Source organism: Choloepus didactylus, chromosome 14, assembly GCF_015220235.1.
Source record: "Choloepus didactylus isolate mChoDid1 chromosome 14, mChoDid1.pri, whole genome shotgun sequence".
Classification (NCBI taxonomy): domain Eukaryota; kingdom Metazoa; phylum Chordata; class Mammalia; order Pilosa; family Megalonychidae; genus Choloepus; species Choloepus didactylus.
The window spans coordinates 45878868-45895023 of record NC_051320.1 but is presented as its reverse complement, the minus strand read 5'-3'; the positions used below and the strand labels follow the sequence as shown (position 1 = coordinate 45895023).

The following is a 16156-nucleotide window of genomic DNA, read 5'->3' as shown; positions in this document are numbered from 1 at the left end:
GATTTTGTCAGATATTAAAACACAATTCGGGAACTATATTGATTTTTGTGTTTTCTCTAGCACTAACATTTCTGCTACCTAAACAAGCTCACTAACATGTTTATAACGGAAAACTGAGTTAAAAGAGAACTTATAATAAAAAGTTATCCAGGTCAGAATCTATTCTGTTTAATGAGACCTACATTATTCAATTCATTTTCTGCATTCACTTTTTTTGAGGAACTACTAGCCAATTACAGTGAAATCATTACTGCTTGTTTTCTTAACTACTCTATTGATCTTTTCCTCATCAATTGTGCTTCTACATCTACCCCATTTGTTAAATGTTTGTTTTTTTTTTTTCCACCTCTAATCAATGCTGAACTCTATTCATTAAAGATAACATCTGTGGACCTGAAAACAAAAGTGCTGGGTTCTCATCTTTTCTCTGCCACCAGTTAGTCATACAACTCTGGATAAACCACTTATATTCTCCAAGCCTCCAATTTCTTCTTTTGTTGGGCTCTTGTGCATTCTTGGAAGAGTTGTAGATTAGTTGAAGAAATACTGGACCCAAAGAGAGGAGACTTGAAATCTAGTTTTGTGTTGACCTTGGGTAATTTAATTAACCCTATTGGGCTTCATTTCCCTTATTTGTAAACTAGTATTTCTCATTAGTTCAAGGAACTTTAGCCTTAGAAAGGATCTTACAGGGCACATGTCTTCTGACCCTGGGTTGAGCTCTTCTTACCCTTCCCCTCTGAAGTCCTTTACAGCTAGATTATAATTCTAATAAGTAACAAATGAAAACCTGTGTTTTGAAATCTCATAAAATTATATAAATTTAAATTATCAAAAACAATAATGGCAATTCAGTTATCTATTTAAATGGCTCAGCAATAATGGTAAAATAACCCTAAACAGTGCTTGCTACTATTCTCTCAGTATAAAAGCAGGAGATTCTGCATATTTGCAGGGTGACATCCTCTACTCCTCACCTGCCTTTGCTTCCTGTGTAATCAGAGTATCCTGCAAATTCAGTTAGCATGAGCCGTGGTTGGTCTAGAAATCAGGCACCCTTTATTTGTGACTCCCAGCCAAGAAGACATCCTCAGATGTCCTCTGGGACATCAGACACTGGATCCCTAGCTTGGCTTGGATTGGCTACAAGGATAGAGAGGGGGAAATTCTGGCTTTCATTTAGTGTTTCTGTTTGGCTTAGGAGATCTGAGATTCTGGGCTCACTGACTTCTCTGGAGCAAATCTGAGCACACAGTGCTGGAGGATTTGGGGGTGGGGTGGGCAGAACTGACTAAGTCATCCTGGAGATGCAGACAGGGTTGGATTGAATCAATCACCAGGCGATATAAAGCACAATTTGGAGAATCCATGCCCAAATCTTCCTTTTATAGAATGGAAAATTCAGGGCTGAAATGTTGTGCTTTCAGAGTGCTAGACCTTTATTTACTTGTCAAATTCCAGGGCAGTAAGATACCTTAAGTCCAATCCCCTTATTATGTGGAGTGGTAAAAGGAAGTGAAGTTAATTTATTCCATCAAGTGGACATAGGTATTCATTGATAGATGCAAGACCAGATTTTGGATTTCCTTAGTCCATTTTACCTTCTACAATATCATGCTGAATCTAAGAAAAGAAAACCATTATCTTGATGGACTAAAGAATATGCTTACTGTGTGTCAGTGGATGGGTTATCTTCCAGGAAAGTGACACAGTGAAAGAGGAAAAGATCCCCAAGACCATCAAGTATTATGTGGGTGGAAAAGGATTCAAATTTAAAACATTCCCAGGCAAGGGGCTATCTGGAGCAAACATATGTTCAACAGATTCTATTTCAAGAAGATGTTTTTTTTTCTTTCTTTTTTTGGTACAAGTTTTATCCATTAGGATACCATATTCTGTGTCATTAAGTAAAAAATTGCAGAAGACAAGTCCTACTAACTCTTGTTACATTTGACTCTAATGGATAGTAACAGAGTTGAGTCCTTACCTTCCTTTCTTTTTGCCCGTATGCTAATAAAACCTTGATCTGTTTCTGGGTGGCAGTTTAGTAACAACAGAAAGATTTACAACATTTCTTTGGGCTGCAGGGCAAGGATTCTTACCTGTTAGCAAATGTAATAGATCACCAGATAAGTTTGCTATGAGGCAGATCCATATATGTCCTCCCAGATATTCTGAATCAGTTAATCTGGAGTGGGGACCAGGCATCAACTTTTCTACATGTTGTTCTTGGGATTTCATATGATTTACCTCGATCCTACAGCCAAGGACCTGGGGGAAATAAGGTAACTTGGGCTGCAATGACAGAAGACCAATTTGAAAGTCTTAACATTTCTTTAAGAGAAATGAAAACAGCCTAACATAGAAAACAAAACTGAATCTTATTGGCTTGGGAGAATTTCCCAGAATTACTAGTGTCATCTACATTTATAACAGCTGAGCATTTGGTTTGTAAATGATCTGTGGCTGATAAAGGTAGTTTATTTAATAGATTGTATGTCATTTGGTCTGCTATTCTGGGCACTGGAATTCTGACTAACCACTTATCTTTAGCAACATACTAATTCTTTATAATGATGACAAAATAAGAAATCAGTAATAATCAAACCACACTCTGAAATTAGAATTATATACAGTTGCTGTGCAAAGAATTTGAAAATTTTTATCTAAACAAGGGATTGCAAATGAATTGAAGATAATTCTGTTATAAGCTTCCTGGCCTCCTCCTTAAGGAAGTGGTGAAACCCCTAAGCAAGTGGGGCTGTGGGATTAACTTTGCTGTTGGGTGTGTGGCTATATCTTCTCCCGCTATCTTTGTTCATTGATCCTTTTTTCTTCCTGTGCCTCACTGACATTTTCCCTTGCCAGTCAATGCTGCAATACATTAAGTTTTGAAATGTCAATTGTGGATAGATTTTCAGAGGATTTCTCAGATTCTCTATCTGCAACTGCTCAATGGTTAGATTTTAATAAGAAATTGCTTACCAAATGAATCATTAAAGGTGTTTGCTCTTAACTATATGCTGTGCAAAACTGTATTTATGAAAATTCTGGCTAACATTCTCTGTTCTGCTTGTGTATCTCTAGCAATTTGCAGCACGGTTTGGGAAGAAGATAAAATTCTCCCTTTGGTCAGAAGTGGAACATGTACATCAAAACCTACTTGAGATGAGGTGATGTCATCAACATGGTGGTGACTCAAGACATCCCCTGGAAAAGTCTTCCCTCAGAATTAGCTAATAAAAGGACAAATCCCACTTGTATTCAACTTTGGAAGATGACAGACATTGGAGAAGGACTCCACGCCAATGACCGAATAAAAAGAAAAATAACCTATAAAAGCAGGTAGGAAATTTCCATCCCAGACCTCCTGGTCCCTACCTTTCCCTCTTACTCAGACCTGCCCCACTTGGGAGTCTCTTGGAGGTAATGTAGTCCAGGTCCCTCTTGCAACAGATGCAGATTACAGAGCCACTCACAGGAACAAGATAGAACTCCATGCATATCCAGGCACAGGGACATAAGTCTGCAGAGACCAATACCAGAACACAAGCCACTGAGTCATGCTGCATACAAAAGGGCCCTGGGGGTGGGGGGAGGACTGCAGCAGAGCTGATAATAAGAGGTGTGCTTACTAAATCCAGTTTCTGTTGGCTGGATCACCTAAACGCAAAATGGTCTTTTCTGGAGTGGCCCCATCTGGCTCCCCAGGGTGGGAAACCCTAATGGAGAAGAAACCAGAGACAGAAATTCCTTTTTAAAAAGGGTGGGGAAGGGGTTAAACTGAACTGTTGTAAGACAGGAGGGTCCCAGAACTGAAAAGTGTAAGGAAAAGGGAGCACTAAGTCAGGGGAGAATTTAAACAAATCATTGGAGCTGGGAAGAAAAGTCTGCACAAAAACAAACAGAACAGATTAACCTAGAGAAGGAACAGAGGAAAGGAAGTTTTCTCCTGGAGTGGAAACAATTGCACAAAAAGTACAGTCTTAAAAATTGTACCACATATCCAGAGCAAGAATCAGATGAAGATGAGCTAAGAAATTCTGAATAGTTAAACATGGGCTACTCTAATGGTCTGGAATAAGTTGCATCAAGCATCAAAGAAGAGCCTTAAGACAAAGCCAATTAGCAATAAACTCTGGACAGGAGAGAAAAACTGACCTTCAGAGTTAACTCATCAATGCCCAGAATTCAGCAAAAAATTACAAGCCATAATAAGAAACAGGAAGTTTTGGCTCAGTCAAGGGAACAAATTAAAACTTCAGAGGAGACAGCTAATCAAAGATGTTCAAATAAACCTCCTAAATCAATTAAGGAGATGAAGGAAAAAATGGATAAAGAGCTAAAGGATATTAAGAAAACAATTTGTGATCATAAAGGAGAATTTGAAAGTATAAAAGGAAACAAAACAGAAATTATGGGGTGAAAGGCAAACTAACAGAGATTAAAAAGACCCTAGAGGTATACAACAGCAGATTTGAACAGGCAGAAGAAAGAGTCAGTGACTAGAAGACAGGACAATAAAAATCATACAGACAGAAGAACAAATAGATAAAAAATTGGAAAAATTGAACAGTGTCTCAGAGATTTAAGTGACAGCATGAAGTGAGCAATCATATGTGCCATAGGTGTACCAGAAGGAGAACAGAAAGGAAGAGGGGCAGGAATAATATTTGAGGAAATAATGGCTGAAAATTTCCCAACTTCTATGAAAGACATAAACATACATGTCCATGAAGCACAATGTACTCCAAACAGAATAAATCCTAATAGACCAACCACAAGACACATACTAATCAGAATGTCCAATGCCAAAAATAAAGAGAATTCTGAAGCAGCAAGAGAAAAGCAATTCATCACATACAAGCTATCCTCAATAAGACAGTGTCAATTTCTCATCAGAATCCATGGAGATGAGAGCAGGGATATGATATATTAAAGGTGCTGAAAGAGAAAAACTGCCAGCCCAAAATACTTTATCCAGCAAAACACTTCTTCAAAATGAGAGGTTGAAATAGTCACATATAAATAGAAACTGAGAGAGTTCATCAACAAAAGACCTGCTGTACAAGAATTACTAAACAGAGTTCTGAAGATTGAAAAGGAAAGATGGGAGAGAGTGGCTTGGAGTAGTGTGAAGAAATGAAGATTAACAGTAAGGGCAACTATAAGGGTAAATGCAAAACACAGTAGTACATATCCTCAATATACAACTGTACTAGAAGAGTCAGGATAGAATGGAACAAGAAAAAGGCATATTTCCTGATAATGGACATGCAAAATATAAAGCGGTAAATTAGGACAAAACAACATAAAGAGGTGAAACTGAGGGAGACAGGAGCAGAGAATATCTATACTATTGTAGCAAACTGGTATGTTTTTAAATTAGTAGGTTATACATTTAGGTTGTGTAACATAAACCCTGAGATAATAACAAAGAAAGTAAATAAAAATATACACAGAAACAGAAATGAGAAAGTGATCTGTCAGATACATCACAAAAGATCAACTATACAGAAAAGGAAGTTGAAATAAAGGAAAAGAGGAGCAAAAAAAGATATGACATATAAAAACTAGGGACATAATGGCTGAAGTATGTTCTGCCTTTACAATAATAACACTGAATGTTAATGGATTAAACTCTCCAATCAAAAGATGATAGATTGGCAGAATGGATAAAAAAGCATGATCCAGTTGTATGTTGTTTACAAGAGACTCATTCTAGACCCAAAGACACAAAGAGGTTGAAAGTGCAAGGATGGAAAAAGCTATTCCATGCAAATAATAACTAAAAAAGAGCTGGGATAGCTATTCTAATATCAAACAAAATAGATTTTAAGTCAAAAGCTGTTATAAGAGAAAAAGGGCAATCTACCAATAAGAAATAACAATCATAACTATTTATGCACCTAACCATGGTGGCCCCAAAATACATGAGGCAAACATTTGCAAAACTGAAAGGAGAAATACACACCTCTACAACAACAGTTGGAGAATTCAATACACAACTCTCACTGATAGATGGAACACCTAGATAGAAGGTCGATAAGGAAACAGATAACTTGAATAATATGATAAATTAACTGGACCTAACACACATATACAGAACACCATACCCCAAAACAACTGGATGTACATTCTTCTTATGTGCTTATGGATTATTTTCCAGGATAGGCCGCACATTGGCTTACAAAAAAAGTCTCAATAAATGTAAAAAGATTGAAATTATACAAAGCATCTTTTCTGACCATAATTTAATGAAGCTGGAAATCACTGAGAGGCAGAGAACTGGAAAATGCCCCCAAACATGGAAGTTAAATGCCACACTCTTAAACAATTGGTGGGTCAAAGAAAAATATTTCAAAAGAAAGCATATCATATCAAAGAAAACTACCTCGAGATGAATGAAAATGAGAACACAACAAACAAATATATTGGGATGTGAACTTTTGACATATGCAAGAATGATCTTTAATTAATGTTGAGCTGTATCTGCACATATCCAAAATAAAACTGATAATTGAAATTATTTGATGACTTTACCTCAATCCTTCCCCCCCTCCCAGTTTTCCTTTGCTTAGAAATCTAGCAACTTCTATGTAATCTTTGAAAAGTTCATGGGGAACAAATAGTATCATTAAACTTATTTCTGATCAATATTTCAGGATATAGTTAAGAAAATCTATTCTCAAAAGAAAACATACTACTCTGAAGTCTTATTTGTAATAAGCTCCATAATTTTGAGCTACTGTAAATAAAGCACTTTTGAATTTATCCAAGACAAATCTTGCCACTGTAGTCTTATGAGCACCTGATGGGCAATTCTTCAATAATTAATCTAAATAAAGCTTACCAGTTGATGAATTCAAACTGAATTTTTCTAAGTAGCACAGTATAGAAATGGGTATTTCCTACTGCCATTGTATATTCTTGAATATGCATAAAAGGATACTGATGAAAATTATATGACTTGCTTAGATGACTTAACAATGCTGAATGGAGGTAATTGGACTAAATTTTAAATGCTTGGATTCATTCAATGAAGTCTTTCCTGTGCGTATAAATATATCCTTTTCCAAAGCCCATATGTACACTGCACAGCTTATACCTCAAGAATCTTGTTTTAAATATTGGGTCACATTTCCAAGAGGAAAAAAGACCATTTATTATCAGAAGTAGAATATATCCTCTTTTAAAAACCTAACATATATTTAATATATGCTAAAGACTGTATTTAACATATTTGTCAGCTATGGAGCATAATCAATGGATTTAATGACCATTTTTATTTTATTTAAATCTTCCAAGTCCATCCAATGGACACTGTTTTGTGTTCCTGTTTGGTCCATGGTTGGAGATGCAGCCGGGAACAAGATTCCTGGGAGGTAGCTCACTCTCCCTATCTGTCATCTCTGACTTGCAATCACTGCCTCCATCTCCTGCCTCTCTGAGGACCTGCCTAACAAAATCTCACCATCTCCAAATTCCTGTGTTTGCGTATCAAAGGTCCAGTTACACATGTAGACCAATTCCCACACATGTGAATCTGACTGATTTGGTTTTATTAGATGTCTACCCTTCGACTAAACTACCATTTCCAGGGAGATGGGTCACAGGGTCCACCAAGGCTGCTGGGGTCCTGTCTCTGGAGATTTGGGTTGGCACCCAGAGAAGGAGGTGCACGCTGAGCTGGGTAGACAGCCTAAAGTTGTCCACAGTGAAATACCCACTTGCCATGTCCTGGTGCTTGGCTTGCAGCTATTACTTCCAGGAGAATAACCTGAATTCCTGGCCTGTACTCAGGCAGTGACGCTAAAGCAGATACTGGTTATGGGTATTACCGTGATTGTCAGATACTTTGTTCCAAGCTTGTTTCTGTTGATGGAGCAAATCCTTGTTTTGTTAATCCTCTTAGACTTCTCAGTTGCGTGAGGTGGTAGATAGCTATGCTTCGTCTGATTATTAGACATCCCTTTCAAAAACCAGTTTATGTAGGGTGGATAATACAGGATTTTCTCTAATTACCTAGTTGCCTCTTTAGTGCTTGTCCTAAAACTTGAAAGCTGCAGGGAAGAAACTTGCAAAGAAGTATCAACCTGTATCCTACATATTGATATTTTTAAATATTGGGAGAAAAACCTTTTCTTCCCTCCCTCAGGAAAAATTTCAGCACATGAATCTGTACCTTTATCTGGAGTACAGTCATATGATTTTTAGGTACAAAGAAAAAAATTTTAATTTTTCAGAGAATTTTAGATCAGGTCAGTAAGCACAAAGCAAAGGATCATTTTTTTTTCCAGGATAAATTCACTGAAGATTCCTAACATGATCCTATGAACCCCATCTCAAGACTTTGGTTAAGATAATAGACCAAGGAGCAGAGAGCTATTTTAGTTCTTATTTAACACACAGGCAAACTGGAGACTTCTCTTCACTCCATCCCCAGCCCCTTGCATAATACTGCAGGAGAGTGGAGTTGCTCAGAGCTTAGGCTCTGCAGTCACACAGACCTGGCTGGAATCCTGGCTCTGTCTCTCTCTCTATTTGTGTGACACTGCTAAGGAACTTGTGCTCTTTGAGCCTCAGTTTCTCCATCCATACAACGGGGACAATAGGTGTACTTTGTGGAGTATACAAATTAATACTGATAAAGGACGTACTGCAGAAGGGCTCTGATTAACACTCAGCAGGAATGGGTATTATTTATTGAGCTTGTACTATATTCCAGAGACCATTCTATGCACTTTATATATTCATCTAATCACCCAACCATCCTATAGGAAGATGTTACTATTATCCCTATTTTCCAGATTAGGAAATTGAGGCATAGGCAAGTTAAGAACCTCGCCCAGGAAAACCTGGCCAGTGACGACAAAGCCGGGATTTGAACCCAGGCGGTCTGGCTAGTGTTTGTGATTTTAACGTCAAATATTGTGCTGCCTCCTCAACAAACGCTAATTATTGTTAATTGATGTTACTGTTGCCGCTGCTTCTGTTACCTGGAAATTTGAGCACTAAGGAAACTGCACTCACACAAAGTCATCTTTCTTTATTTTGGGAAAGAGCACTTACTTTCCCAAAAGGGCAATCGGATTCAATATATTTAGAAAAGGGCATTTTATTGTATTAGTGTGTCTGGAAAGTATTTTTAATATGCTCATAGGTCACAGTTCTCTTTCTCTAATACTCACCCTGTCTCCAAAATATCCTAGAAGTTTCAGAACTGCCTTTGTCTACTCAAGGTCCCAAAGCTGCCTTCCCCAACTACTTCTTGTTCCATAATTACTTCTACTTTCTGTCCTTCATCAACACTTCTCATTGGTGACATACATCACACCCACATACTAGAACTAAATATAGCTAGTTAACTTGTTAACCCACTAAGGTACATTAATTGATAGCATCTCAAAGTAGAAACAATTTGAAATAAAAGCACATTAGCAAATAAACTAATCTCAGACACTGTGTTAAAGTTAAGAGATGATATTCAGATGATACAGGGGTCAGGGTAGAGAGGAGGATTTGGCTGGAAGCGTTGATATTCTGGTAGCTAATATCACACCACAGATTTCTTTTCTGCTATTAGACAGAAAAATAAAGTTATTTTTGTATAATGAGATAACCTCTGGGCTATGAATTATAATGTTCCCTAAGCAGTATTTTGAGTAGTTCTTATCTGCCCAGCTGAGGAAGTGCATTTAGCTCTTCTCAGTGAGATCATTTTTTACAAGTTAGCTCTTCTCCATAAGAATTAACACTTCAACTCGTATTAGTAGTATGGGGAAAATGTTCTACCAAGAGTCTCTCAGTTCATGTAAGCTTATAGGAATATGGATTCTGAATAATAAAATAACCAGAGAGGAGCTTGACCTAGACCCTGTTTTGCATGAAGATACATTTTGATGACAGTTAATAATTGTGAGTTTAAATAAATAATGCATTTAAAAAATTATGTTTCCTATGATAGTGTTATGACATTCAAAGTATACTTTTATTAAAGATGTGTGTATACCATTAAAATGTGTGGCATACAATGCATACAAACATGGTGTACAGTGTGTAATGTATGCCATTATGGACTTTCATTAAATATATACTTTCATTAAATATATACTTCTAAGAACAGATGCTAATAACTAATGTTTGGACTATGTTAGTCAATCCTCATGAGAACTCACGAGACAGGGACTTGCACTGATATCAAACCTATTTCAAAACGAGGAAATGGGAGCTCAGAGACATTGAGTGGCTCCTGCAGTGCCTCGGCGGGCCCATGGTTGAATTGAACTCAAGTCTTCTGACAGCAAAGGCAGGGTTCCATGCAGGATACCTTAAGGGGGAGAGTCCAGGCTGTCTTGGTATCTCCCACAGTTCCTCTCGCTGCTTCACGCCTGCAGTAATTGTTCAACCTTTATATATGCTTCAACTCACTCCTTCATATATTTCTAGCTTCTTTTCTTGTCACATCCTGCCTGCCTCTGAACTAAAAGAGTTACACACTGTAAATCAAAGCACACATCATATGTTTTTTTCTCCTCCAAACTTTTGCTAACAATGTCCTCTCTACTTGGAACACCTTCCTGTCAGACCAGATCCCCTACTTATTCTTCCCCCTTTTGGTCTAAGTGAGTCATAGTCATCTTTGAAGTTTAACCCCAGTCGCCACCTCCTCCAAGAAACCTTACCTGGTTCCCTGTGGGTGTCCTAGGCCTTTTTCTTAGCTCATTTTATTACAACCATCTATGCATGTGTTTGGCTACATGTACTAGACAGTGTGACAGCTTCAGAGGAGAAATTGCATCTTAGACACTGTTACCTCCTCACACCTGGCACATTGCCTCAAATTCCTTCATTAAACAAATAAAGGAAAATTAAAGACACAAGAACTCTGAAGATATGCTACCTAGAGAGGGAATAAAACTAAGATGTAAGTTTGGGCTAAGCACAGAGGAAACAAGTGAGTAAGACATATTCCACCCTCAGGGAGTTCATAATTTAGCAGACAAGGTGGACTAATAACAAGCAATGGTGGACACAAGACTTTCAAAAAGAATTCATGTCAAGAGAATACTATGATCATTTTTAGAGCACATTTCTAACATATAGAAACATTACGGACTTATGTGCATTAATCTTGTATCCCGCTACTTTGCTAAATTTGTTTATTAGCTCTAGTAGCTGTATTGTTGATTTCTCAGGGTTTTCCAGATATAAGATCATATCATCTGCAAACAATGACAGTTTTACTTCTTCTTTTTCAATTTGGATGCATTTTATTTCTTTGTCTTGCCGGATTGCCCTGGCTAGCACTTCCAGCACAATGTTGAATAACAGTGGTGACAGCGGGCATCCTTGTCTTGTTCCTGATCTTAGAGGGAAGGCTTTCAGTCTCTCACCATTGAGTACCATGCTGGCTGTGGGTTTTTCATATATGCTCTTTATCATGTTGAGGAAGTTTCCTTCAATTCCTACCTTTTGAAGTGTTTTTATCAAAAAGGGATGTTGGATTTTGTCAAATGCTTTTTCAGCATCTATTGAGATGATCAATTGATTTTTCCCTTTCGAATTTTTAATGTGTTGTAATACATTGATTGATTTTCTTATGTTGAACCATCCTTGCATGCCTGGAATGAACCCCACTTGGTCATGGTGTATGATTTTTTTAATGTGTCTTTGGATTCGATTTGCAAGTATTTTGTTGAGGATTTTTGCATCTATATTCATTAGGGAGATTGGCCGGTAGTTTTCCTTTTTTGTAGCATCTTTGCCTGGTTTTGGTATTAGATTGATGTTAGCTTCATAAAATGAGTTCGGTAGTGTTCCATTTTCTTCAATGTTTTGAAAGAGTTTGAGTAAGATTGATGTCAGTTCTTTCTGGAAAGCTTGGTAGAATTCCCCTGTGAAGCCATCTGGCCCTGGGCATTTATTTGTGGGAAGATTTTTGATGACTGATTGGATCTCTTTGCTTGTGATGGGTTGGTTGAGGTCTTCTATTTCTTCTCTGGTCAGTCTAGGTTGTTCATATGTTTCCAGGAAATTGTTCATGTCCTCTACATTATCCAGTTTGTTGCCATACAGTTGTTCATAGTATCCTCTTATAATTTTTTTAATTTCTTCAGGATCTGCAGTTACGTCACCTTTTTCATTCATTATTTTGTTTATATGGGTCTTCTCTCTTTTTGATTTTGTCAGTCTAGCTAGGGGCTTGTCAATCTTGTTGATCTTCTCAAAGAACCAACTTTTGGTGATGTTTATCCTCTCTATTGTTTTTTTGTTCTCTATGTCATTTATTTCTGCTTTAATCCTTGTTATTTCTTTTCTTCTACTTGGTTTAGGATTGGTTTGCTGTTCATTTTCTAGCTTCTTCAGTTGATCCATTAATTCTTTGATTTTGGCTCTTTCTTCCTTTATAATATATGCGTTTAGTGCTATAAATTTCCCCCTTAGCACTGCTTTTGCTGCATCCCATAGGTTTTGGTATATTGTGTTCTCATTTTCATTCATCTCTATAGATTTAGCAATTTCTCTTGCTATTTCTTCTTTAACCCACTGATTGTTTAGGAGTGTGTTGTTTAACCTCCAGGTATTTGTGAATTTTCTAAGTCTATGATGGTTATTGACTTCTAATTGTATTCCATTGTGGTCAGAGAATGTGCTTTGAATAATTTCAATCTTTTTAAATTTATTGAGGCTTGTTTTATGTCCCAGTATATGATCTATTCTGGAGAAAGTTCCATGAGCACTAGAAAAGTATGTGTATCCTGGTGATTTGGGATGTAATGTCCTGTATATGTCTGTTAAATCTAATTCATTTATCAGATTGTTTAGGTTTTCAATTTCCTTATTGGTCTTCTGTCTGGTTGATCTATCTATAGGAGAGAGTGATGTGTTGAAGTCTCCCACAATTATTGTGGAAACATCAATTGCTTCCTTTAGTTTTGCCAGTGTTTCTCTCATGTATTTTGTGGCACCTTGATTGGGTGCGTAGACATTTACGATTGTTATTTCTTCTTGTTGAATTGCCCCTTTTATTAGTATGTAGTGGCCTTCTTTGTCTCTCAAAACATCCCTGCATTTAAAGTCTATTTTATCTGAGATTAATATTGCTACACCTGCTTTCTTTTGGCTGTAGCTTGCATGAAATATTTTTTTCCATCCTTTCACTTTCAGTTTCTTTGTGTCCCTGTGTCTAAGATGAGTCTCTTCTATGCAACATATTGATGGTTCATTTTTTTTGATCCATTCTGTGAATCTATAGCTTTTAATTGGGGAGTTTAATCCATTTACATTCAACGTTATAATCATGAAGGCATTTCTTGAATCAGCCATCTTATCCTTTGGTTTATGTTTGTCATATTTTCCCCTCTATTAATATCCTTTATTGTACCCATACCGAATCTCTTTAGTACTGAACCTTTCTCCAAGTCTCTCTGTCCTTTCTTTGTTTCCTGTCTGTAGGGCTCCCTTGAGTATCTCCAGTAGGGCAGGTCTCTTGTTAGCAAATTCTCTCAGCATTTGTTTGTCTGTGAAAAATTTAAGCTCTCCCTCAAAATTGAAGGAGAGCTTTGCTGGATAAAGTATTCTTGGCTGGAAATTTTTCTCACTCAGAATTTTAAATATATCGTGCCACTGCCTTCTCGCCTCCATGGTGGCTGCTGAGTAGTCACTACTTAGTCTTATGCTGTTTCCTTTGTATGTGGTGAATTGCTTTTCTCTTGCTGCTTTCAGAACTTGCTCCTTCTCTTCCGTGTTTGACAGTATGATCAGAATATGTCTCAGAGTGGGTTTATTTGGATTTATTCTATTTGGAGTTCGCTGAGCATTTATGATTTGTGTATTTATGTTGTTTAGAAGATTTGGGAAGTTTTCCCCAACAATTTCTTTGAATACTCTTCCTAGACCTTTACCCTTTTCTTCCCCTTCTGGAACACCAATGAGTCTTATATTAGGACATTTTATTTTATCTATCATATCCCTGAGGTCCGTTTCGATTTTTTCGATTTTTTTCACCATTCTTTCTTTTATGCTTTCATTTTCCATTCTGTCATCTTCCAGGTCACTGATTCGTTGTTCAACTTCCTCTAGTCTTGTACTATGAGTGTCCAGAATCTTTTTAATTTGGTCAACAGTTTCTTTAATTTCCATAAGATCATCTATTTTTTTATTTAGTCTTGCAATGTCTTCTTTATGCTCTTCTAGGGTCTTCTTGATATCCTTTATCCCGTACTGTGGTCTCATTGTTCATCTTTAGTTCTTTGAGCAGCTGCTCTAGGTGCTGTGTCTCTTCTGATCTTTTGATTTGGGTGCTTGGGTTGGGTTGTCCATATCATCTGGTTTTTTCATATGCTTTATAATTTTCTGTTGTTTTTGGCCTCTTGGCATTTGCTGAAGTTGATAGGGTTCTTTTAGGATTTGTAGACCAATTGAAGTCCTTATCTCTAATTTATCAGATCTACAGATTCGTGGAGTACACTTTCTCTAACTAACCAGCAGGTGGCATCCACGAGCCACCTGTTCTCCACAAGTCAGTTCTCCCCTGCTTAGCCTTTGTGGTGAGTGGGGGAGTGAGTCTTGTGGGGTCCAATTGGTGTACCTAGCTTGCGTGTGTAGTTGGTGTTGCCCGCCCTGTATATGGGGCGTGTTTCTGGGCAGTCAGGGAGGTGGGGTGGCTCCAACAATCAAATCTCCCTGGTGATCCTGGAGTTTTAGAGCTGCTGCAATAGTCTAATCCTTCAGTTCAGTCCTGCCACAGTTTGTCTCTGCCACTGACCCACAAGTCCTTGGTATTGGCGTATGGCTCCTGAGACTTGCAAGTGGGCCCCTCTTCCAGGCTGTGCACCCCCTGGTCCTCTGTTGAGGGATGACTGTGCTATGTCACAGGTGAGTGCCGTCCCCCCAGGGCAGTTCTGGGCTGCTGGGCTGTGTAGGGAGGCTCCCAGTCTGCTGAAATGATGGCTGAATGGGGCTTTGTTAATTCACACTGCTCCACCTTCCCAACTCTGGGACAATCAGCTGAGGTTGCAGGGAAGGCTAATGTCCATGCCCAGTTTTGTGGTGTGTGCCTGTTATTTGAAGCACTTCCGTCACACTGGGTTGTCTGGGGCAGCTCTGGGCTATGGGGCTGGCGATGGGCAGGAGTGTTTCCTGTCCACCAGGATGATGGCTGTGAGCGGACACCCCCCTTTTCTTGGGAAGTTGTAGTGTTTAGTGAATTTTCTCAGCCACTGGATTATTGCCTTTTGTCTCAGAGCTCTCTTAGTTCTGCTCTTGTCTTGACCTGCACAAATTGCAAGTCTTTGAAGCTTTCTGTATTGGGCTTCTTAGAGTAATTGTTTTAGAAAAAGAAAAAAGGATTTACAAAAAAAAAAGGGGGGGGCCCTCCTCAGAGATCTAATGGGTTATTGAAATGCTAAGAGACAAAGCAATTAGGGCTATTAAGGAAAGGTCCACAGGGCAGAGAGATCAGTTTTTCTTCGGGATTTGCATATGAGCCTCAGGGCCTGAGCTCTGCCCTTCCCCTTTCTATGTTCACCAGAACTCCAAAAATCCTCCGCTTTTATTTTGGAGTTTTTCGTGTTGTTTTTTTCTATGCCTGTCTCCTCTGCTGGGCTGGCTGCTCTCAGATTCTCTGGTGTCTGGTCTCAGTCTATCTATGGTTGGAGTTTGGATCAGTAGAATGAGTTTCTGATAAGGGCTGCCATTGAAGTTCTCCCTTCTCCTTCCCGGAGCTGACAGCGCCTCCTCCCACGGGACTGAGCCTGGCAGGGAGGGGTGCGGGTCCCCTGGCCACAAAAACTTAAAGATTTCGCTGATCTCAGCAGTTCGACGTTTTCATGAGTGTTGTATGAAGTATGCCCAAAGTCAGATTGCTCTGTTGTGTCCAGTCCACGCAGTTCCTGGCTTTTTACCTACTTTCCTGGAGGAGTAACTAAAACATACAGCTCACCAGTCTGCCATCTTGCCCCACCTCCCACCTAGAGCACATTTCTAAAAGAAAAAAATGTGGGAAGCACATCCACCCCCAAATAATCACATTTATTCATTTAATAATAAAATGCATGTACTACTATATTATGGTATCATGTATATTATGTAGCACCCTTGAAAATGGACATTATAAATGGATGAGATAAAAATAAATACAAATAGAATTTCT

At 38.3% G+C, this 16156-nt stretch overlaps 1 long non-coding RNA gene across 1 annotated transcript in view; it reads right to left on the bottom strand.

The window, feature by feature from the left end:
- Positions 1-2193: 2193 nt before the first annotated feature.
- Positions 2194-16156, bottom strand: part of LOC119508978 — an 86830-nt gene continuing 72867 nt past the window's right edge. Inside the window, exon 3 of the long non-coding RNA XR_005211607.1 lies at positions 2194-2295. This is a non-coding gene — a long non-coding RNA (uncharacterized LOC119508978). The remainder of the gene's footprint in view (positions 2296-16156) is intronic.